This window comes from Petaurus breviceps, unplaced genomic scaffold (genome assembly GCF_028583685.1).
Source record: "Petaurus breviceps papuanus isolate PSGF00001 unplaced genomic scaffold, PetGlider_PUasm1.0 80, whole genome shotgun sequence".
Taxonomy (NCBI): Eukaryota; Metazoa; Chordata; class Mammalia; order Diprotodontia; family Petauridae; genus Petaurus; species Petaurus breviceps.
In genome coordinates, this window is record NW_027186540.1 from 13,420,861 (window position 1) to 13,446,987 (window position 26,127).

General features: G+C 36.1%; 1 protein-coding gene and 1 pseudogene across 1 annotated transcript in view; one reads left to right on the forward strand and one right to left on the reverse strand.

Annotated features, from left to right (window-relative positions):
* The window catches only part of LOC138176022 (protein piccolo-like), a 591,004-nt gene that overhangs the window by 296,794 nt on the left and 268,083 nt on the right, over positions 1-26,127 (forward strand). The gene's annotated exons all lie outside the window — the stretch shown is intronic.
* LOC138176021 (isocitrate dehydrogenase [NAD] subunit alpha, mitochondrial pseudogene) lies at positions 10,127-11,870 on the reverse strand (annotated as a pseudogene).

A 26,127-nucleotide genomic window follows, 5' to 3' on the forward strand; every position in this document is an offset into this window, starting at 1 on the left:
TGCTATTTTTATAGAAGTGAAGAAGTTTCATCTGTACCTCTACAACTGTGCCTTTAGAATTTGTACTAAACAAAAGCCTCATAAGATTTTTTTTATGAGCATGAAATTGCATCCTTAAAATTACTATTAATTGTATCACATCTAGTTTTTAGATAATTATTTATCTGTTTATTACTTTAGCTCACTGTATGTGACCACAGGTCTTAAATAGCTTTATTTACTTATCTAAGGAAGTGCATCTCAGTAATGTCTCCTTGAAATATACTAGTGCCCTATGCCACCTGCCATCATTAAATTTGTATTTTACCCTTCCACTAAAATATTTCATATTAGAATACCTCATTGGTCCATTTCTTCAGCATGATAAATTCATTTAAATAACCCTTAAGGATGCCTAAACTATTTTCCTCAAAGCAACCTATAATATTGATATTCACAGAACCCATGGCCGCTATGAATATACTGGTGTAGTCCTGAATAAAAAAATGTAACAGGCTCTCCACATGGAAGACAGAACCAAAACCTTTATTCAAACATCAGAAAGCTGAATTCCAACACTGGAAAGCCAAATCCATCATAATAACCAAGAAGTTGGTATACTTAACCAATGCAGCAAGTACTGACATCCCCAAGCCTTCCTTCCATTGGGTCTTTAAAACAAAAGAGTCCCTTAAGCAAAAATTCCCCTCTCTCATTCATACTAGCTGCTCTGCCTCTACACTGCTTTCTCCCAGTTCTGCTCCTGATCTCCCCTGCTCCTTCCTCCTCCACCTTCCTGTCTTACCCTCTCAGCAAGATCCTCCCACCATGATTACATTTAGCATATTAACACAGGGAAGGTCTTCAATTTACCATTGCCATCAAATTTGGCCCCAAGATCTTTCATATCTCTTACATCAGTCAATTGGAGTTTAGGGGTAACTGGTGTCAATAAAACTTCACAGCAATATAACAGGGATAACACAATAAACACAGAAAACAATATCTTAAGGTGGGGCTTGAGCACAAGCAGCCCATTTTTCCCCCTCGGATGAATGGGACCCAAAATCTTGGAGTAAGGAGCAAAGGTCTCTTCTTCTATGGCTACTTCCTATTGAAATTGGGCATAGAGTTGTCCCTATCCCAAAAGGTCAGTTCCTTAACCAGCATCTGGAGTGTGGTCGATTCCTTGTCCAGGGGTGACACATCACAGTTGTGGACAGGGGGTGGTTTCTGGATTAAGCCATCAGGCATCTCCAGGTGGAGGGTACCAAGCCTGTAGGAAACAAATCTAATTTATTTAGAAGGTGAACACACAAAAGCCAAGAAGAAACAAGGATGCAATAACCAGAAACAGGGTAGATATAGGGTCGGCTGTGCTTCTGGAGTCCATGAACCCACTATTGTAACCTCACTCACGGTAGAATATATGAGTTAAGGGTACAATTTGGTAATCATCTTCTCCTGAATAAACAACAGTTACAGTACTATCCTTTCCGTCTTCTATAATCTCCAAAACCTTTGAAACATCACATGGCTTCCATTTAACCCATACTTTAGCTCCCAATTATTTTTTATCAGTAGAATCAAAGCTTTCCATTACTCTGATAGTCATTTCAAAGAGGGTCTGTTTTTACACGTGGTATTGTTTCACAAGGAATAATAATCACTTGAACTATTTTATCATTTTTACACAACTATATAGGCTTTTCACCTAAATTTTGGGGTGTCACAATAATTTATTCTTTATATTTAGAATCTATTACTCCACTCAATCAATGCATGTATTCCTTGAGCTGCTAATCCTGATTTTGATAATATCCATCCAAAATGATTTTTAGGGATTCTCATGTATTCCAATGGACATTTTTCTTATTTCTTTTCTATCCAACCAAAAGTCTTCTAAACAATGCAAATCATATCCTGCCAAACCAGGTGTTCCTAGATACAGTGCTGGGACATCTGGCTTCACAGTCCAATATTCAATATTTGGTATCTTGTATGTTGTTTTCTAGTTTGCAGATTTGGGGGTCATCATTCTAGCTAGAGGTGTACTACCTCTCAATGGTCTATTATTCAGATTACATAAAACCATGAACAAATTATCCTTCCAATACTGATACGAGTTATTAGAATTTAACTTCCTTAACTGTTCTTTCAATAATCCATCCATAATTCCAATTATCCCACATGCTTATGGATAATATAGAATAGATATACAACCTTTTCAGGAAGCATATTTGAGTATTTTTATCCTTATCTAAAATTAGGAAAATAACACTCTGATGAACTGTGGAATCTACCGTGTTTCCCCGATAATAAGACACTGTCTTATTTTTTTTTTTTGGACAGAAAAACACCAGAGGGCTTATTTTCAGGGGAGGGCTTATTTTAATGAACATTGACAGCAATTTTAATAAACAGGTAAATATGAACAAAAAAATGTACCAGCAAGAAAATCACTGGGGAAGGACAGGATGATGCGCTCACTGCTGCAGCTCTGATTGGATGCAGCTCGGGGTGCAGCATGCGTTAAGGGGGGGGGGACGGTGCATACACAGGGTACCGTAATGTAGCGTGTAGTGCAGGAGATCACCTTCACTACAGTAGCAATCTCAATAGGGCTTATTTTCGGGGGAGGGCTTATTTTAGAGGAATCTTACACAGTAAGGGAGGGCTTATTTTTGGGATAGGTCTTATTATTGGGGAAACACGGTAAATTAGGCCCTACACTTGAAATAAATATTTTCATGAGTGTAAGGTAAATGAATGAATCTATAGAAATATATAGTTACAATTAATAGATTAGGATGACTAGATATGATCTGAGACCAAGCCCACTTTTGCAGAGTGTAGGATCATGCAAGCATCCCATTCTCCTTTCCTCAGCAGTCTAGTAGTAGGGTGAGAGGGTGGGGAAAGGGGCTGAAGGTGTGCCTCTGAGGAGTCTCCAGGTCTCCTAGATAGGTACCAGACTAGAATTATTTCTGTCTTTCCCCCTTCAACTATCTGTATCCTGGAGATACAATTCTAGGGGTGAATGAAAAAATGAAAGCCATTCCCCTGATTGTTTCAAGGTGGGAGAATAGCCCTTATATCTTCTTCCCACCAAAAAACAATTAAATAAAATACAATGACAAGTAGCTCTTTGTTAAAGAAAGCAACCAACAGAAATCAGAGAAGTTATACTATTAGACTACACCCAAAGAATAGATGAATAAATGAGCTTTTTGGCTGGAAGAAAGATCAGATCTTAGTTCAAACCAGAACACAGGTAGCAATCTCATCAAGGGAAGTTTTCTCTCTGGGACTTCAATGCTAGAAGTCAAGGGACATCATTAAGGCCAGTTTCCCCATATGTTTACAGCTCCCAGGGTTCTTGTCAGGCATTAAAAGTTCCCTGTTGACTGTCTTATAGTTCTTTCTTGAAGTCTAACAAATTATCCTAAATCTCATGCAATGCTGTGGCTCAATGTTCTCTTAGCCAACCAGGAGTCGTGTTTCCTTATATGAATCTCAGATCACATCACTGTCCTTCAGGACACTTCCCACCTCAGCTGGGCAGGAGTGGGTATTACATTAGCACTTGAGAAAGACTTCTCTTATTGCTGAACATGGAATTGACATGTCTCCAATACTAGATATTGAATAATTAAAAGCCTGCCAATTAATTTTTTTTCTAATTCACTCTAACAATGTGTTTTAGGACACCTATAATAAATTGAATGAAGCAAATGCCTGATGCAGAGCTGTGACCTCTGTAGCATAAGCAAGGTATCAACTATTAGGAGCATTTTGTATACTTTTTAGAAAGAACATGTAAGATCTTGCCTTATAATTCCTGAAAAATTAATATGAATCTTAGGAATAGATCTACCTAGATCATGGACCAGGGGTGCCTGAGTGTGCCAGGATCATGACTTGTCCTGAGCATTACCTTTAGGAGAAGACTAGTCATGCTGTTCACTCCAGGGTCTGCTAACATGTACACAGCTATGATAACAATCAATCCTTCATTTCCTGATGGGAAATTAAGTGCTTTTCATCAAGCAATATTGAGTAACCTGATTTATTTTATATTCCTTTATAGTCTTTTTACTTTCAGAATCAAATACGGGCAACTTGGCATTGCATCTAGCCAGTGATTTGGTTTGAACAATACCCAGGTCCACTTTGGGTGGTCAAGATAACATCATGATCACCTGGTAAAATAGCCCTTGATCACTATATCTTTCTTCTGTCTCATTCTACTAAGAGGATTCCCCAAATCTGGAAGAACCTATGAGTCATTCATTTTGCCTTTGTGCTGTAGTCTCTATTCTGCCAGAAAAAGTTAGAGTTTTCTCTCTCCTCTCTTCTTCCTCCCTTCACCCTGTCCCTTGTCACTAATTTAAATTTATTCTAGTTCTTCAAAATATTCTTCTTGCCTTCTTTAATTGTATCTTTCATCCTGTCTCTCTAATGTATGTTGAGCAGAGGGGGCATATCTCAGACCTCATTATCTTTTTCTCTATCCAGAAGACCAAAATGCAATTATGAGGCAAAAAAACAGGCAAGAAGACAAACAAAGCATATGCCCTTTAGGATAGAGACCAAAGATAAAAGCAACATATTCCTTTAAAATTGTCTTTATCCTTTTTTCAAAAAGCATATCTTAATTTCTGAATTACTTTTTAGCATAAAATATTTTTGTATCAGAACTGTCTAAATATCTTGGATTTGGCCATATTAATTATACTTTCTCCTTTTATACAAATGACTTTACAATTATTGTTTTTGCATTAAAATGTACTTTATTCAAATCATTATTAACATCAGTTTGCCCCTTTTATCAGTGAATTGGCCATTACATAATAAAGAGATCCTGCCTCTTCTTTGATAGCTGAATTTTTTGCATTTCTTTTTGAGTAAAACTCATCATCAAAATACATTTATGCTGGATTTAATGCCTGCCAGGCCTCCATTGCAAACCAGCTGCTGCTATTCGTGAGCTATTATTAGAAATATATTTTTTGCTTCACTGATTAATGTTTTGGTGACTAGTGTTAAGATTTTTGGAACTCTTCATTGTTTATTTCTGATAATTTCTTTGTCCTAAATTGACACTTTATTCATTTGTCACTTATTACAGGATTTTTTTAAAAGGTTCAAAATATAATTGTATGGTGTAAAAAGTGACTTTGATAGAAAATATTCATTAGCAAAACTTAAAATTTGGTGGATTTAAGGAAATTGTTATGTTATTTATTTTCTCTTCAATGTAAACAACCTTAAATAACTATCTTTAACAAAAATAGTTTAATGTATTTCTTAATGCTATTTCCTAACTTCTGTCTCAGTAGCTATTTACTTCTTTTATAATTCATAACTAATGATTAACATTTGCTTCCAAAAACTAAATCATACAACCTTAAATGAAAATGAGAAGTTTTAATTTATGTATAGCTCATGATATACTTGCATTAAAGCTGTTAGTAATGAGAATGATCATATACCTCCCAGTCAGCTATAGATTTTAACATGTGAGTCAGAGAGTGGCGAATTATAATTAGCTTTACTTTATGCAGGAAAATAAAAAGATACAATTCTCTCTTACATTCCATCAGTGGTGTTGATAAGAATTGATCTAGGTACTTAATTACCTGATTTAAAAATTTTTGCAGAAATTAATGGAATGATTCTGTCAATCTGTACATATTATCTCTTAAAAGGATGTACTAGCAGAATAGCAATTGCAGACATTACAAGTGACTAATAAGCACAGTCTTATGAATTGATCTCAATTTTATTTTTAGTACTTAATTCTCATATAGCTTTATGATCAATATTTCAAGACTTAATTTCAAAAGAAACTATATGTGCTGCCTGAAACAGCAATCAGACAGTGTGTGTTATCCTTTCTAGTCATATATGGGGGGGGGATATTGTAAAAATTAACATTGACTGAGTAGAAGAAACTGATTTATGCTCCTAAAATTCAGTGAGACATAACTGAAATGTAACTCTGAATAATGAGTAATAGCAGTTTTATTAAGAGGAGCAATGATCTAGCAAGACATTGATTATTACTGATGCAAGGTAAAAGCTTAAAAAGAAAGAATAAAATGATGACTTGGAATTCATCTTCAGCTCTGAGTGTGACCATTTCTGTACGAAATTATTTGCTTCCCCATTTGCATTGTCTCTAGAACCATTGTTCAAATTCAACTGGGTCACTGTTACATCAGCAAGAGTAGCACTGGACACTAGGGCACTGCTCTCAGGAAGGATGGAGGGACTGATGATCTTGTGGTGTTTAAAATTGAACTTATATGAGAGTAAAGCTGAGTTGTTATATAGTGGGCAGCCAAGAGACACAATGAATAGAGAGCTGGACCTGAAGTCAGGTAGCCTGAAATACTAGCTGGGAGACACTGGGCAAGTCACTTAACTCTCCTTGCTTTAGTTTCTTCATCTGTAAAATGAGCTAGAGAAGGAAGTAGCAGACCATTCCAATATCTCTACCAAGAAAACCCCCAATGGGTTCACAAAGAGAATACACAATTTAAAGTGAATGAAGAGCATAGATCTAAGTTTCACTGATTGTTTTTTTCTCACAGTTTTAGTGGTTATAACAAAGATGACATAAATTTAGAAATTAAGCAATTTATGTCACTTTAGTATAAATTTAGTATTATAAGTAAATGGAAATAACCAAGGATATACATACACATAAATATATTTGAATAATTTCTCATGTTATCACTTTTTATTTGATACTTTTCATAAAATGGGAATAATCTCTGTAATCCCATTCTCACAGAGTGTTTATAAGTAGTAAGGTAATGTAGGCAAAGTGCTTTGTAAAATGTGAATGTGAGATATTATCATTTTTGAATACACTTAAAGAGATTTCCACTTAATTTTCATCAGTATCAAAAACTTTTATTAAATGCCTACATGAATTCTTATTTTCTTGAAGCTCTCAGTGTGACTCTCTACCCTCAAAGACATTTTAATTCACTTATGTGCAATGTAGCCTAAAATATCACTCACCAAGTCTAGAGTCTGAATTGTCATGGTCCTCTGTAGCATTACAAATTTTTTATTTACTTAATGTGTTTGTGAGATGGGAAGGCCCTTTCTCCTATTTTGTTGTTGAAGAAGCTAAGAAATAAAGAGATTGATGACTGGTTAAGACTGTACTCCCTAACCAAGAACTCAGCTGTTCCTTCCATATTTTCCTGTGCTTCTGTTACTGTTAATCTGGTCCCATAATTTAGCAGATTGTATTTGTATACTCTGCACCTAGAATAATGTGGAGAATTCAATTAAATGCTACAGACATTTATCAGGTGCATCATTCTACTAGATCAGCAACATTTAGTTAGGATACAGTGCCTGACCTTGGAAATAACAGTGAAAAACAACAGAAATGGTATTGGAGTTATAAAGTGAGTTCTAAGTGGACCAGCTAAATGATTTGAGATTATCTAATCTGGAGAAGAGAATTCTAAATGATAAAATTTTGTTATATGGAGTGATATTCGAGAGAAAGGGATTTGCAGCTGCTCTTCTTTTCCACTGAGGGCTAGATTTACATTAAATATTTCAGAGAATTATTCTGTTATTGTTTTGTACAAAAACTTAGGCAATGGAGGCTATAGAATGGTATGTAATATGTGTGTGTGGGTGGATACAAGTAACTATTAACTTTTCTTCTATGTGTCAGATATGATGGCACTCTCCTGAGTACTTAACAAGTGTTATTTGAGTACAGGGTTTCTTAACCTGGAAGCCAGGTGGATAGATTTTGGGGGATCTGTGAACTAGGATGGGGTGGAAGGTGGAAATTACATCTTCATTTTCACCAACCTCTAACTGAAAAATTAGTATTCCTTCAGTAGTGATGAGGGCCTTTAGGCTTTCTTTACCAGAATGCCATAGGGTTCTGTGGTACCAAAAGGAAAAAGAAAAGGTTGAGTCACTGTTACAGAAGATCTTTATGTGAATTAAAAAAAAACAACCTCATGAGAGAACTACCCACGCTTAATATCAAATTAAATGCAACATATATTTATGTTAAAAACTGGATAAAATACCCCATTCTGGGAAATTTTGTGATTTCTATGTTGAGAGAAATAAAAATAAGTTTTAAAAAAGCAAATACTTAAAGATAAGTAAAACTATGTTTTAAGTCAAATCCAGGTAAATCATGCATTTTGGGACTATAAAAACTCCTTTTCAAGAGTCCCACTTTACAAATTTGAATCTATAAACAAATCAGAATGGTAGAATATGACTCTTGTCTATCCTTTCTCTTTCAAACATACATTGATTATATAAAACCTAAATGGGGCAAACCATTTAATTATCCTACTTTGTGAATTGTCTCAACTTAAATCTCAGGGATTCATCCCCAAGCAAAGGCTAATTTCATTGCTTCTCTGAACCTCCTGCTAAAATCACCGTACAAGTTACTAATTAAAACTAATTGCAGACAGAGTTAGAGATATTATTTCAAAATGACTACATAATAGTTTCCTTTTCACAAGAGTAAATGTATACAAATTTCTTGAATATAACACAAAGGAACAATATTGCACTGCAGTGTATACGGAGATCTGCCTTGTCAAATAGTCACAACAGTCCATCCTTTCCTGAATGTAATCTGAACTGTTTCTCTAAGTGGTTGCTTTAAAAATGTGCTTTCTAATTAAATAGCTGCTAAACTATAAATGAATTCATGCCATGCTAATTATCCACTTGCAACAACATTTAATTGCACATCTAGGGGTTTCTGAATGGGCAGAACTCAGTGCTGAAAAGAAAAATGTATTTTTTTAAATGACAGTGATAGTTGTATTTAGAAGTATAAAAGTGAGATAGTGAGCAGCTTACTCTAGGATAATTAAATGAATAAAAATATTCTTTTCATCCATGGAGCATTATATGTCATATAGTCCCTTTACCTCTAGTTAAGTCTTCACTCATTTTGAGTCTTTCAAAGAACCAAGAAGAGTACATACACAAAAGGAAACATCATAATGCATATAAATATATCTGTATATATATTTCCTATAGGTCCTAGTAGGATTCAGACATCATATACACATTTATGTGTGTGTAATAAATGCATGATCCTTAAATTGTTTATGCAATAGAAGAAATAGTCTGTAATTCTTATAAGTTAATACATGCCCTTATTCTGATTTTCCAACAAATTTTAATAGGATTATAGATTTTGAGTTGGAAGGAACCTTGGATCCTTCTAGGCCAGTTACTTAGCTTTAAAGAAGAGAAAACTGTGCTAGGTGGCACAGTGAATAGAGAACCAGCCCTAGAGTCAGGAGGACCTGAGTTCAAATCCAGCCTCAGACACTTGACACACTAGCCATGTGACTTTGGGCAAGTCATTTAACCCCAATTGCCCTCCAAAAAGAAAAAAAAAACTGATGAGAAAACTGAGACCTGCATAGGTAAAGTGACTTGCCTATGGTCTGTAAGGAATAATTGGCAGAAGCAGTATTCTGAGATAGATTCTTTTAGTTCAAATCCAGCTCTACTTTAAGTACACCATGCTGTCATGTTTTTATAAGTCCTTATCTTCATCAACTTCTTAGGGACTTTTGACCATCCTCTCATTAAAATGTTCCTCCTTTATTTTTATGACATTATGCCATCATGATTCTCTTACTGCTTTGTAAGATCCTTTCATCTTTTTTCCCCTTCTATTTCCTTTTTCTTTTGCCACAGTCTTAAATATAGACCTTCCCCAAGGTTTTCTCCACAGTACTTTTCAGCTGCTGGATACCCATCATTGCTTCCTTATTCTCCTGTTACTCCAAATTTAACTTCTCTGGAAATCAAACCATTATTCAGTAGTGGATAAAACATTGGCCTGGGAACAAAGGTATTTTGCAGCAAGCTCTTACTAACTTGTGGTTGCTAAATTTTCAGTTTGAATATTTACAAGTTAGAAATTAACAAACACAACTTCTCAGGGTTTAATTTATTATTTTGTTGATTGTTTGGACCACTGGTGTCAAATTCAAATAACAACAGAGGCCACAAACACATATGGCTGTATATTTACTTAAAAAACAAAACACTAAACCTATAAGGATCCCTGGTGGTTCCATATTGACTTAAAAAAACTCCATTGCATTTTATTCTAATATTTTTAATTATATTTGGGGGGGGGTTGCAATCTTTATTCATGCATACAATAAATCATTTGAAGAGCAAATCTCTTTATTTCTTAGCTTACTACACAAATTTAAAATGTATCATTTGTACCTCTTTGATGTGACTCTCCCAGGAAATTCCTTATACCCATTTATTTTTATAAGAATGTCATCTTGTGCTGTTAGTATCATGTTTTTTTTTCCCATTATACTTTACATGCTCCAAAGAAAATAGGGTTTTTTTTAAAGAGTTAGCTGTTTCTCCTGTTAGTTCAGTATCTTGAATATTTACAGCAAGTTGAGGAAAAAAGCTCTTCTAACTGAAGTGTAAAATGGTTAACAATGGAAAACAACAGGACAGGAATCCATCCTTACAATATATAAAACGTTTTCACCAGAGAGAGACATTTAATAAATAAAACAATGCATCGAAAAAGTTCACTGGAAGCAGGCACCAGAGGGTCACTTGCATCCTTGGGCACAGAATGTATTAAGAAAAGGCCTGATTTAGTATATTTGCTCTGTCAAGAAATATGCAAGTCCAACGTATAGTATATGGATGGTAGATAGTCTACAATAGGTTTTTCTCTATTGTGTCCATTAGGAGTGACTGCTGCAATGTGCCTAACAGGAGAAGCCTTCTTTAATCTAGGTCTTTTACCTGGCGGCAGATCTCATTCGTGAAGTCTGAGCACTTGGCATTTCCTCCCAAGTCTTTTGTTAAGCTCTTTCCGTCTTTAATTGTTGAAAAGCAGGCGGTCTCAATCTTTGCTGCATAGTCATGCATCATCATGTGTCGAAGCATCATCACAGCACTCAGAAGCAGAACAGTGGGATTGGCCATGTCCTTCCCAGCAATGTTCCGTGAACCGATTCAAAGATTGTGATTCCATTAGCGCCAGTGTTTCCACTTAGTGTGACACTAAGACCCCCTATCAGGCCAGCACATAAATCACTAAGGATGCCCCCATAAAAGTTGGGCATCACAAAAACATCAAACTGGGATGGATCTTGTACCATATTCAAACATACTGTTACAAGGTACATCTCATTAAATTTAATATCTTTACAGTTTTCTGCAACTTCTGAAGAAAAAGCCCATCTGACATTCGCATGATGTTTGCTTTGTGCAGAGTAGTCACGTTGTTGCGGTGATTGTTCCTGGCATACTCAAAGGCAAATTCGGCAATGTGCTTGCTTGCTTCTTCCGTGATGAGTTTGATGCTCTGCATGACACCGTCAACAATCACATGCTCAATGCTGCTGTATTCACCTTTGGTGTTCTCCCTAATTGTGACAATATTTACTTCTGTGTAAGGGGTTTGGTAGCCTTCAATAGACACACATGGCCACATGTTTGCATAAAGGTCAAAAGTTTTACAAAGCAGTCAATCGTTAGAAGGATGTCCAGCCGCTATTGGTGTCTTTAAGGGGCCTTTCAGGCCCATCTTGTTTTTGTCCATGGATTCTTTGGTTTCAGGAAGAATCATCCACTTTCCTCCAGGTCTTTTAATGGCAGAGACATTCCTCTCTTCCCACTGAATGGGGTGCTTTGACAGCATCAAAAATCTTCATAACAGAAGCTGAGATTTCTGGTCCAATACCATCTCCTGGGATTAAGGTCACTGTCTGTACACCACCAGCAAAACCTTGGGTCACCCGTTTTGGGTTGCTGAAGGCCCCCAGCAGCCAAGATACCTTGGGGATCTATGCTGGACCTACCATCGCGTCCCCACTAAAGGCCCCGGTGGTGGCCATGCACAGAGTCTTCAAATATATTTTAATATTTCTCATATTATACTTTGGAATGTTCAGCCTTCTAGTTCTAGGTTTGACATCTTTGTCCTTGACTTAATTAAAGTTATGGAAAAATGTTTAAAATTCATTAATAAAAGTGTATTGCATTTTTTTTTCAGAGAGGCATTTATTAAATATTTGCAAGCACACACTTGTCTGGGAATTAGGAGACCTTGACCCACTAAGCTCATTGAAGGCAGGTTCTATTTCCATTTTTTGAATTTGCATGACTAGCACATGTAACATATTTAAAAAAGTTGAATTCACCTGAAAAGCCTGAATTTTGTGCCTATCTATGTAACTTTGGGCTTCATTTTTTCTCCTCTATAAATTAAGACTGAAGTACACGATTTCTATCATTCTTTGAGAGTTTTGATTCCCTTGTTCTTTGTCCAAAATTACATAACTGGAGGTTTCCATTTTACATCAGTTAAATTAAAGGTCATTTTGTTCATAGAGTCATCCAACGCAGATGAATTTTCCAGAATCATTGCATTGTACCTTCATGGATCATTTTCATTATATCCTCTGAAAACCATGTTATTCCCACATGTAGGGATCCATCCAGTAGAATATAACCCTCCTTCCTCTGAAAACAAAAGAATTAAAGGTAAAAATGGGAAAGAAAGATATATTACTTAATTTCATTGGTATGCATTTTATTAGGATTATTGGAGACAGGTATTTGAATTATTTAAATATTATCCTTCATATTGAACTCATATTCCCTTCATTAGTCCAGGATTTCCTTCACTGTGAAAATGAGACAGTTAAATTAAGTAAATCATTTTAATATAACACAGAACTTAAGACAGTTTTGGCCATGGAGAAGCAATCAGCATTAGATGGTTGGAAAGACCAAAGATTTTGCTACTTCAATGCTGAAAATTTAAATGAGACACAAATGGAAAAATGAGTAGTAGCTTCTGGCTAAATTTCCTTCTATTTTAGGACTTTCATTTCTTCCCTTGCTCTACTCTCCATCATCTTGAAGATATTTTATTGATTTTAAATTTTTGTTATTTCATATGCTTACTAGTCAGAAGACCCTCTCCCCTTTCCTCCCCTACCTTTCCCTTCCCTCCCCTTGGTCCTTTCTCCTTCCTTCTCCTCCTGTTTCCTCTCCTCTCTCCCCAAGACCTTACCTGAGGGTGAGCTACCCAAAGGAAGGTAAATTATGAAGGCTGAAACTTACCTAGATATCTTGGGGCTTACTGACTAGATTTCTTTCTTAAATCCCAATTCACTCTGGTTCTCTTGGATTTACCAACAATAGGTCCCTATCAAAGCACCGTTTAGTGGATGACTCAGACTGAATGTAAATCGTAATTATTTCTCTTTTGGCCAGAAACCCTGCGGGTCTTCCCCTCCCAGTTTGATTTTTTAAAAATTCAATGCTTAGAAGATGGTGGAGTAAAAAAAGGACTTCAATGGGACTCTGGTTCCTACCTCCTCTGATTCATGTAAAAGGAGACTCTGAACAAACTTTGGAGCTACAGAATCCAAAAAATGACACAGAGAAGCTAGCCTCCAGCTGAGGATATCCTGGCGGGCTGGCAGGAAGCAACCAGCATAGCACTCTGGGAGCTGACCCCACCCCTGCTGCAATGGGGGGGTGGAGGTTTTAGCCTCAGGATGGGCCTGACCTGCTGGAGGAACTTCAGATCACCAGCAGCTGTGGCAGTTTGCAGAATCATCAACACATAGATGATAAGGACAAAGTGAGAGGTCAGTGCAGTGTGGACTTTGGGATACAATAGTTTGGGAGTTCAGTTGGCCTTTGCCCCCAGGGTGGGAAGCCACTGAGACACTGTGGTGGTGCAGTCTCCTGCCTCATGGCTGCTTTAGCTCCAGGATTGTAAATTGTAGGGGACCCAAGCAACTAAACTGAGGGGTAATCAGTAGTGCTTTAATATGTTTGTATATGGATTGCGGTGTAGGGTGGAGGTCCTGGGGTGTGCAACCAGCTTGCCAAAGCTTGTGAAGCCTTTAGAGAGGGCACCCAACTAATACCTCTGGCAGCTGAGAAAACCCCAGCAAATTGGGATGAAGCTCCCCTGTCTGGTAGCAGAGTCCTACTGTGGCAAAAAGCCCAAAAGTCAAGTAATTGAATGGCAACATGAGCAAATGAAGGAAGTAATGCAAGCAGAGCAACCCAAATTTATACTCCTCTTTTGGGGACAAAAAGGATCAAAGCATGCAACAGGAGAAAGATAACAAAGTCAGAACTCCTGCACCAAAAGTTTCTAAGAAAAATACAAGCTGCTTACAGGCCATAGAAGAGCTTAAGGAGGATTTTGAAAACCACATAGGAGAAGTGGAGGAAAAATTGGGAAGAAAAATGAGAATGATGCAAGAAAATTATGAAATGAGAGTCATCAACCTGACTGAAGAAAATAACACCTTAAAAAATATACTAACTCAAAGGGGCAAAGAGGCTAAAAAAGACAATGAGGAGAAGAATGCCTTAAAAAGCCTAATTTGCCAGATGGAAAAAGAATCTATAAAGCTCACTGAAGGGAATCATTCCTTCAGAATTAGATTGGAGCAAATGGAAGCTAGTGACTTTATTAAAAATCAAGATACTATTAAACAGATCCAAACAAATGAAAAAATAGAAGGCAATGTGAAATATCTTGTTGGGAAAACCACTAAAATGGAAAATAGATCCAGGAGAGATAATTTAAAAATTATTGGGATACCTGAAAGCCATGATCAAAAGAGGAACCTAGAAATCATCCTCCAAGAAATTCTCAAGGAAAATTGCCCTGCTATTTTAGAATCATAGGGCAAAATAGAGGTTGAATGAATGTACCAATCACCTCCTGAAAAAGATCCCAAAAAGAAAACTCCTAGGAATATAATAGGTTCTGGAATTCCCAGATCAAGGAGAAAATATTACAAGCAGTCAGGAAGAAACAATTTGAATACTGTTGAAACACAATCAGGATAACTCAGGATCTGGCAGCTTCTACATTGAGGGATTGAAGGGCTTGGAATATGATATTCTGGAGGTCAAAGGAGCTGGGATTAAAACCAAGAATCACCTACCCAGAAACTGAGTGTCATATCTCAGGGGAAAATATGCTCATTACATGGAATAGAGGATTTTCAAGCATTCTTGAGGAAAAAACCAGAGTTGAATAGAAAATCTGACATTCAGATACCAGAAGTAAGAGAAGCATGAGAAGGTAAACAGGGAAAATAAATCATAAGGAACTTATCAAAGTTGAACTGTTTATATCCCTACATGGAAAATGATAATAGTAACTGATGAAACTTTTCTCAGTATGAGAATAAAGAGAATAGAAATGTGTGTTGGTGTGTGTGTGTATACACATATGTAGTACATACATATATATGTCTATACAGGAGGGTATATGGGCATATGAATACATATGTGAATGTGTGTATATATGTGTACAGGTATACATAGATAGAGGGCACAGGACCAATTTAATAGAAGGGATGATACTTAAGAGGTGAAATTAAGAGGTGAGAGAGGAATATAATGAGAGGAGATGGGGAGAGACAGAATGGGGTAAACTATCTCATATAGAAGAGGCAAAGGAAAATTGTTACAATGGAGGGGAAAAACAGGAAGGCAAAAAGGAATGAGACAACCTTTTTCTCATTGAATCTGGCTTAGGGAGGTAATGACATATACACTAAATAGGGTATCTCACCCTACAGGAGAGTAGGGAGGAAGGGAGTGAGATGGGGGATGATGGAATGGAGAGCAGGATGGGGGGATGGAAGTTGGAAGCACCCATTTTTGAAAAGAGACAGGATCAAAGTAGAAAATAGAACAAGTGGAAGGAAGGAGGGAAATATAGTCAGTCTTTTACAATATATCCACTATGGAAATGTTTTGCATAACTACACATTTACAACCTATATTGAATTGCTTGTCTTTCCAGTAAGGGTGGGTGACAAGGGAGGAAGGGAATGAATCTGGAATTCAAAGTTTTAAAATCAAATGTTTAAGCATATATATATATATAATATTATTAATATTATTTTTCATGTAACTGGAAAATAAAATATACAGGCACTGGGGCATAGAGATCCACCGGGTCCTACTGGAAAGTTGGAGGGGTATGGAAGAAGATATGGGAGAGAGCAGATTGGAGGAGGGATCTCTATTTTATGGTTGTGGGTAGGGGAAAATGGCAAGAAAATTTGTAACTCAAAATCTTGCGGAAATGAATGATGTAAAGTAGAAGTTAGTAAAGCATTTGATTTTAAAAAATCAACCCTTAGTCCACTTCTTATCCCTAGTCTCTGAGAGGGCATTGCCTTAGTAAAGGTGAGAACTTGGAAAGACCTTAGTTTAAAAAGGAGCAGGTCTCCCACATCATGATGGGCCATCTCTAGTTGTCCTGTTCTATGTCTGGCCACTGGACCCAGATAGGTCCAGAGGAGAAAGTAAGGTTGCTGACTTTGCACAGCCCTCTCTCACTTAAATCCAATTCATTTGCAAGTCATTGAATCATCTTTCTGATGCCATGGTTCTCTGTGAGAAGGAAGGGCAAATCACAGTAATTTTATAGATGAGGAAAACTGTATCACAGAGGGCTAAAGTAATATTCCCAGGGTCACACAGTACATACAGTAAGTAACTAAGTTTGAATTCATATCATCCTTACTCCATGACCTAGTTGACTAACACAGGGACCTCTGCTATGGACTCTCAGCTTTATACCCCCAGTTCCTGAAGGTCTCTGGGACCATAGTACTTCATCTGGAAATGGCACATATGAGGAATAGAAAAAAGTCAATGGACTGGAATTATAAATTATATGAGGGAAGACAGCGTGTATTAAACTTTTGAAAGTTAGGTTTGAGCAGTGGTTATGAAGTGCCTTAAATGCTATGCAGAAGACTTTGTATTTGATTCTAGAGGCAAGCAGGAACCCCTAGAGCTTATTGAGCAGGGGAGTGATATGATCTGACCTAGAGAATATGACTTTGGCATCTCTGTAAAAGGTGCATTAACTGGAGGAGAGACTTGAAAGCAAGAAAACTCATGATTTAGGTGGTGTACTTACCAGTAATAAAAGATCTTGCCAGTTATTGTCTCCCTTTATTTCTGTAAAGAGAATTTGTACTTGTATTGAAATGGGTTGTGTGGATTCCTGAAATTTATCAAACTCAAAACAAATCAAAATATAGAAGAAAAGGAGTCTTTAATCAAGACAAAGAGGGTCAGGAGCCCATGGCATCCATGTGTCTGAGTATGAATGCCTACCAAGAAAACTTAAAGAAAGGTTTTTTATATATTCAGGAGGAAAAAAAGGGGATATGGTCATATGTGGAGGGAGATCATGTCCTGAGATTCTAGCTGGCTTACGCAATCTAAGCAAGAAAACCTACTTCATTCTGGTTCTTTTTAACCCTTTAGGATTCAATTTGCCCCAAACCTTAATGAGAAAGTGGTAAAGACACTTACTTCACTTTCTGTAGTCACTATTAGACCAAGATTTTGTTTACTGAATAAACAGAGCATAAATTCCCAATCCAATGTAGTTTAAAATAAAGTGCCTTAAGAGCAGGAGTACACTGACATTCCATAGGGAGAAGTTTCTCTTACTGTCCAGACGGCCTTTTGACAGATAAGGGAATATTCCATTTGATATTAACAATACTAAAATTAATTTTTCTGTCAGTCACATGTTATGTGCTGGGTAAATTTTCAGGTATTTTAGGCATTTTTATTCCATTAAACCACCTTTTACTGGAAGTTTCTCCCAATCCCCTTTTGTTTAAGTCATTAGACTATGAGTTCCTTGAAAGCAGGGACTTCCTTTTATTCTAACTCTGGCTCTTAGAATATATCCTGTCATGTAGTAGGAACTTATTAAATCCTTGTTGACTTATGGATAATGTTTTTCAAATGGATAATGTTTTTCAAATGAACTTGAACTCTAAATTGATGTTCCCGTTGGCTTCCATGTCTCTGCTAAGTAAAGTTTTAGCTGAGGTAGTTTAAGGAATCTTTGGCCCTTTCCATCAGTTAAGTTTCTCTAAGAAATGGTGACAGAATCAGTCTTTCCTTTTATCAATTTCACATTTTTGGAATCAATAGTGTCTTTACACATGCAGTGTAAGTTATTTTTAGTTGTTTTCTGCATCTTCATTTTATTTCTATTCTTTAAATTAACTTTTGGTATTTGGCCTTTGCTCAAACCAGTTGGTGATTTGACTAAACTTAATTTTGAAATGACACCTGAATCAGTCATTTGTCCTCTCCTTTGGAAATAAGTAAATTTTCTTCTTCATGTTATGTGTAGTATTTGCCAAGTCCAGCGCCTACTCCTTCTGACTGAGTTTTTGATGAGCATATTAATGGTAACAAAAAGCTAGAAACAAAATATGTTCACAGCAATTGGGAAATAGCTAAATAAATTATGGTATGTAATTGTAATAGAATGTTACGGCTGGTTTTTATCATCTGGCATAGTAAATTTTAGCTCAAATTTTTATTTTTAATCTATTTATATTTTGAAAAATGAAATGTGTTCTCTATAAGCAGCATGCTACTGGGGTTTTGCTTTTTAATTCAGTCTGTAATTATTTTCTATTTTATTGAAGAATTTAGCCATTTACATTTGCCATTTTAATTTTTAAGTTCGTCTTTTCTTCAGTTATTTTCTTGCAAGAGAATACTTTTATTCTTGTCTTATCATTCCAGATTATCAAATCTAATCCTAATAAATTATTTTTATATTAACAATTATGTATGTTAAATTTTTCTTCACTTCCCTTTTATTAAAAATAGGAGCTTTGGGGATTACCCTCTCATTCTTCTTCACCACCTGATTGGTTTTTTTTTCTTTGTTTCTCTGAAATACCCTTCTTTGAAACCTTTGCTCATTTACTGAAATGCATCCAGAATATTCACATTATGTTAGCAACTGTTCTGTCTCAGTTGTTTTAAATATATATCCAAATTAGGAAGTTTCTTTGTTGTCAAGCACATCTTTGAAATGAATATGTCTCTATACTATTGAAACTATGTTTGCACATAAAATATCCAACTCCTGTCTTCATAAAGCATGTTACCTTTTTCAGAGTATGTCATCCTGAAAAATCATGGATGGTTAAGAAGCACATGGTTCTTCATTATACAAATATGTCAATGAATCACTAAACATTTCTTAAGCATCTACTATATCCTAGCCACTGTATTGAACACTGGATTTGCAAAAAGAGTTAAAATATCTTATTGTAAGCTCCTCAAAGAACTTACAGTCTAATGGGGGAGACAACATATGAACAAATCTAAACAAAGTTTTATAAAGGATAAAAAGGAAATAATTAACAGAGGGAAGACATTAGAATTAAGAAACGTTAGGGAAATTATCTGAAAAGATGAAATTTTAGTTGGGATTTAAAGAAACTTGGGATTTAAAGAGTCCAGGCATGGGGGACAGCCAGATAAAATGCATGGAGCTGAGAAATGGAGTGTCTTGTTTGTGTAGCAGCCAAGAGGCCATTGTCGCTGGATTGAAGAGTGGGTTTTGGGAATAAGGTATAAGAAGACCAGAAAGGTAGGAGACAGAGAGATTATAAAGAGCTTTAAAAATCAGACAGATCATTTTACATTTCATCATGAAGATCACAGGGAGTCAATGAAGCTTACTGAGTAGGAAAGAGACATAGCAGGACCTATGCTTTAGGAAAATCATTTTGTTGACTAAATGGAGGATGAATTGAGTTGGGAGAGACTTGAGGCAGGCAGACCTACTAGCAGTTTATTGCAGTAGTCTAGGCCTGAGTTGATGAAAGCCTGAGCCAGGGTCGTGGCAGTATCAGAGGAAAGAAGGGGGGCATATAGGAGACATGTTTCAGAGGTAAAATCAATAGGCCTTGGCAAAAGTTTGGATGAGGGTGGGGGGTGGTCAAGGATAACTACTCGGATGTAAACCTGAGGAACTAAGGGGATGGTGTTACCTTCTATAGTAATAGGGAAGGTAGGAAGAGGTTCTAGAATGAGTACTCACTGAATGGTGATATTGACCAACATCTCATGAAGTAATTTTTTCTGGTTGTCTTTGTATTCATAATGAAACCAACATCTCCAGACCCTTTATTTATCTTTCTAAGGAGAAGCTGAAATTCATCCTTTCTTTTATTGGCAACTTTCTTATAACTTATGGTTTCATTGATAGGGTAGGTGCAAATATGGATATGGTTAAGTTCTTCAATTTCACTGGTTACTGGACAAAGATCTTACATTAAGAACAACAACATTTAAATACATTTGTTGACATCCTAGAGTTTGCATAATTCTTAGCATTTTCTGCTGCTCTGCTACCTGTTTCATAAAATCGGAAAGGGTTCACACAGGACTAAATTCTTTCTTGCAATTCTCATATGCCACCATAGACAAATATTTACCTTCTAAGTGAACAGTTACCTCATGGATAAGCCAGTTAGTGCTAAAATTGAAATTAAGATATGTAAATCTAAGCTAGAGTGAAGTACCATTATTAAAGGATGTACAGGAAAAGTTGTCAACCAGGAAAACCTTCATTACTGAGGCTCTGAACAAACAATCTGCTCTACATATTCCCATATATTGAGGATGCCTTCTCTGTATACAAACAGAAATGGTGACATGAAGGGCAGGGTTGCTATCCCTTTGCTTAATAACTTAAAACACAATTCAGGGGAAAGTTGCTTTTAAAATATTACTCTAACCTCACCCCTACCCTCTGCACATTGATGCTAGTTCCCTTAAATTGGAGTAGCAAAGCCAAGTCTTAACCTGAGTAGGGACTTTATCAGTGTTTTAAAATAGATTGTTTCCTAGTTTAGCCTTGAACAAGACATCTCCAAAAATGAAGAGGAAGGGATATGGAGGAAAGTGATAGATGCTAACCCTGCCCCTAGTGGGAAAGTGTGGAGCTAAGAGAAACTAAGACAAGTAAGAGAAAAATTACTAGAAATTCCAATTAAAATAGTAAGGGGAGATACCACTAATCAAAACTAGCATTTCCTAGTGAAGTACTGTGATTCCAGTCTCAGAATCTCCCAGATAGGTATTGGGGTCAGAGGGGTCTGGAGGAGTAGTCAGAGGTAGTTTTGTCATAGGTGTACTTTAATTTATGGAAATTATAGTTTTAAGCAGAAAAGCAAAACTCAAGATATGAATACACAACTGTCACACTCGTCAATATCAGTATTAGAGGATCTGGATCTTTCAGGTCAATCTGCAGTTAATAATATAACTACTGTCTCCCATTGAAGCATTCTGGTGATGTTTATTATTGTTTAATCTTGTTATTTCACAATAGATTTAGTCTGTCATGAAGATCATACTTAAAACTGTTCCAGTTTAATAGGATCTATAAGAACTTGTGGTCCACAGACATAACCTTAGAATCCTAAGGTTTAGAAATAGGTAACTACCTGGGCAGCTAGGTGGCACAGTGAATAGAGCACCAGCCATGGAGTCAGGAGGATCTGAGTTCAAATCCAGCCTCAGACACTTAACACACACACACACAAAATAGCCATGTGACCTTGGGCAAGTCACTTAACCTCAATTGTCCTCCAAAAAGCAAAAAAAAAAAAAGAAATAGGTAACTACCTTAAATTAATCAGCAAGTATTCATATTCACTGTCTACTGCAGTATGTGCCAGTTACTATACTAGGTACAAGGAATTCAAAAGCAAAAATGAAATACTCCTTCCACTCAAAATGTTTACATTCTATCACAGCAAACAAAAGTATATTCAAATGTTAAATAAATACTAGGGAAATTTGGAAGGGAAAGTTTTGTCAAAACTCTGTGTTTTAATAGTTAAAGCACACACACACACACACACACACACACACACACACAAACACACACGTCCAGAGAGAATAAGTGATTTTCCTGGGGTTACATAGAGAGCAAGTACCAGAGTTCAAAGTCAAATTGCTGGGTGATAACACCAAATCCATCTTTATTTCCATTTTACCATGTTAACTTCCAGTCTTGAATGTATAATACTTTTCAGTCACTTTCTAAATAAGACTTCTGTGCTCGTCAAGTGAAAAGTGAACATTATTATGCTTAACAGCACCTATCATATACATATCATTTTTTCAAATTCTGTCTTCATGGGACCTCTGCTGAAGTCCTATTCTAATGTGTCATTGTGGCTTGGAATTTTGGCCCCCAGGTCCTGGAACACTATGCCAGTTCAAGTACTGACCTGGTAAAACATGGCTATGAATATCAGATCAGCTTAGTTCAATACAGAGAGGATCATCACTGAATTTTTCATCCATAGTAACTCTTAAATACCTTAGAAAATCAAAGGTCATTGAAGTGTCAAAATAACAGCATGGAGCTAACTTTTGTCCCTGATTTTGAAATGTAAACCTACAGGACAAATAATTACTTTAGTATTTTATCTTTATTTGGAAATCTGAGGATTCATTTGCTGGGCTGCTTTCAAAATGGAGAAAGAGGCATTTTGAAAGAGATATTTGTAGAGTATATGCATATCATATCACATATGTTGAGGCATATGTTTTTATTTAATTTTGAATCTTATTCTATTTCAGCTTTATGTAAGATTTCATTTTTGGCATATTAAAACAAAAATAATTGATAACTTAGCCCTTCCATTTTTGCCTTCATGTGAACAAATATTTAGCTGCATTAATTCAAAATCATTTGCAACCAGTTAATTCAATTCAATGAACATTTATTAAGCATCAGCTCTATGCAGAGGAACTATGCTAAGAGTAGAAAATATAATAGATCTGTAAGACAAGCCCACCACCCTTAATGGGAGATTGAACATGAGCATAAATAATACAAAATAAAGTCTAATTTTATCTTTGTTTCTCCAGTACCTAGCCTAGAACATGGGAGAAGCAAATGTTTAATTTTAACTCTTCTTACTTGAGGAACAGCTAGACATCTCAGTGGATACTGCACTGGGCCTGCAGTCAGGAGGACCTGAGTTCAAATTTGACCTCTGACACCTATTACCTTTGTGACCCTTGGCAAGTCTCTTAACCTGTTTTCCTTAATCCACTGGAGAAGGAAATGGCAAACCACTCCAGTATCTTTGTCAAGAAAACCCCACAAACAACATTGGTGCTTTGGTCTACAGTGTCTTGAAATGTCAGGAATGAACACAAAAAATTCCAATTGAAGCTTTTTTCAAAAAAAAAGCCCTATCTGCTTTTATTTTGCTTTTAAGCTCTTGAAGTTACTTTATACTTTCTATTTATATTACTAAGTTGTGTATATTTTATAACTTCTCCTTCTCACTAAAATATAAATTTAGTCAGAGACTATTTGGGATTTGTATTTATATTCTGTGCCATGGGGACAGAATGATAGTTTGCAGAGAGTAGAGATTTAATAAATGTTTGCTGGATTTAATTACCAGGAAGGGGAAATGACATCGATGGCTTTGTAGATTATGGGATGTAAATGATTGTAGTAGGGTTCCAACATTAACACTTCATTCTTTTAAATTTGGAAGGCAAGTTTTTTTTCCTGAATTATCTATACAAACACAAATACCAGAGCAGCTAGGTGGTGCAGTGGATGGAGCCCTGGGACTGGAGTCAGGAACACCTAGGTTCAAATGCAGCCTTGGACACTTACTAGCTGTTTAACCCTGACCAATTCACTTAACCTGTCCCCCCCACCCTCCCTCCCACTAAAAAAAGAAAATTAAAGCAAAAATGGAAATTCCTTTAGGAAGAATCAGACTTTCTGCTGGCTGGAATGGGGCAGGCTGAGGGACTGGCAGGGAGGTAGAGGTCACCAAAGTCAAATTATTGTATATATATTTTTTAAGGACAACCCTATTTCAAAATTCTTGATCAATTAGAAAGTACCCAAGGCAAAAAAAAAGTGTTGTCTTAGAAAAGCTATCAGACTAGAAAATTGAAAAACCTAGTATAGTTTTCAAAAGGCAAAGGTGTTAAGGTTTCAATTAAAAAGGCTGAGCCCCTAAGAAGATAAGGAAGTGCTCCCTAGGTGTTTAATTAACAACGTAATAAATTACCCAATAAATTACCCTCTTTTGTGAAAGTAAGGCCTAGGATATTGGAGCTGCTAGGGAGCTGTCAGCTGAGAGGAGGTGCTGAGGTCATAGCCCAGATGGGTGCTTAATGCTCCTCAATGATTCATCTCAGAACCTTACTTCAAATGTGTTATAGGGAAAATGCTTAACCCCAAATGGCAAGCTAAAACTCAGGGAAAAGGAACACTGAAAGAAATCTAAGACTACTTCATCAAAGAGAACTGAATGCAGAAGATAATTTATCAGTCTTCAGAAGCTGACAGAAAAAGGGAAGATACATCTAGTAGAATGAAAATACAGCTAAATTTAATGTTCCCAATCACCTAAAAGTTATCTGGTATGAATGACAATATAGCTTAATTGCAAGTATATTCATTGTGGGTCTTAATAGGAATAAATGAACTGAATATTTCACTTTTCAATTTTATGTAAACCAATACACAGCCTTTAAAGGAAATAAAAGAAAGCCATAATCACTTGACAGTATATATGTGCATAGAAAATAAAATCAACAGTACATATTTTTGTTATATACACATCCCTTTGTCTTTCAGTGTGGCTTCTGGAAAAGGCACTGTTAAATTAAAATTATATGTCCAGTAGCTCCATTTTGGTATTGTCAATACCTGTACCTTCAGACCATACAAAAGACAGTATTCTAAAGTTCAGGGGTTAACATTTTTAAAGTATTCAAGTACAAAGTGAGTGACTGTGAGAAACGTCTTTAATTGTACCTAAAGTAGATAGTGTGTCACTTGAAAGTGCTCAGGTAGTTTCAGGGATTAACTTCACAGGGATTAATTTAGACCTTATTTTTGAAAGTTAATTAAGTTTAGAGATGGGATGAGTCTGCTGTAAGTAGTTACCTCTGAAGGAAGGATAGGCACCTAGGTGACTGTCTTGAGGTTGAGTAAGGCTCTTGTCACACCATTCCCTCCTCCCTTCTTTTTAGTGTGATAATACCAGTTTTTCTGTTTGATTCTCCTCCCTTCTTTTTAGTGTGATAATACCAGTTTTGCTGTTTGATTCTGCCTCGCTTTAGAGCAGTGGTGTCAAATTCAAATATATATATATATATATAGATCCCTACAGGATTCATTTTGACTTAGAAAACCACAAATTAGCTTTGTCAATGTTTTATTGTGGGCATCTAGGTGGCGGAGTAGATAGAGTGCTAGGTCTGGAATAAGGAAACCTCACCTTCCTAAATTCAAATTTGGCCTCAGGCAAGTCCCTTAATCCTGTTTGCATTAGTGTCTTCATCTGTAAAATGAACTGAAGAAGGAAATGGCAAACCACTCTAGTATCTTTGAGTTTGACATCTTTGCTTTAGAGGACCATTTGGATAGCTAGCTGCTTCTTCTTAGATTAAGTTCTTCCTGGGCCATTGCTATTTCTGTAACTCACAACAGCCTTGACTCTTTTTTTTTTTGCTTATCTCATATATACATGACACACAATCTTATGCCTATCATATAAAATTATATATGAGATAATACAGTGAAACATTTTTTAAGTGCACAGAAGAGAGCAGAAGGGAGCTCAGAAGGGCAGGGGGAAGTAAAACGAGATTGGTTCTACCACATCAGATTAAATATGTATATATGAAAATATATGCTCAATATAAATATACATACATAAGTATCTATATCTATATACATAAACTAGCTATAAAAATGCAGTTTCATGGTATCTTTTTTAGTAGTCTTAGCTTCATAAATCCTGTCTTCATTTTACTGTGACTATATATATATGGGAAGTATATCTTTGGTATCATGCTCGTATGAAGGGCATCTTTAGGGATATTTTCCACAAATGAATACAAGAACAAATAGGGCTTCTTGATTTTTTTTAATAACAAAATATGATTTGTATTAGAATAAAATGTTTTTGAGATATTAGATAAGGGACTAATAATAGCATGAACTCTCAAGTTCATGGTTTGTCAGAATGAGTAATACCACTTACAGTCCCAGGGAACATTCACTTGGAACAAAGACTGATCATGTACTTCTCAGTATGGAACTCTAGTGGGTGCTCTGAGTTCACTGTATTGTTTCACACTATCTAGAATGCCTTCTATTATAACTGTCCTAATTATGACTAAGCACTGATCACTAAAGGTTTTTCTGTTCTT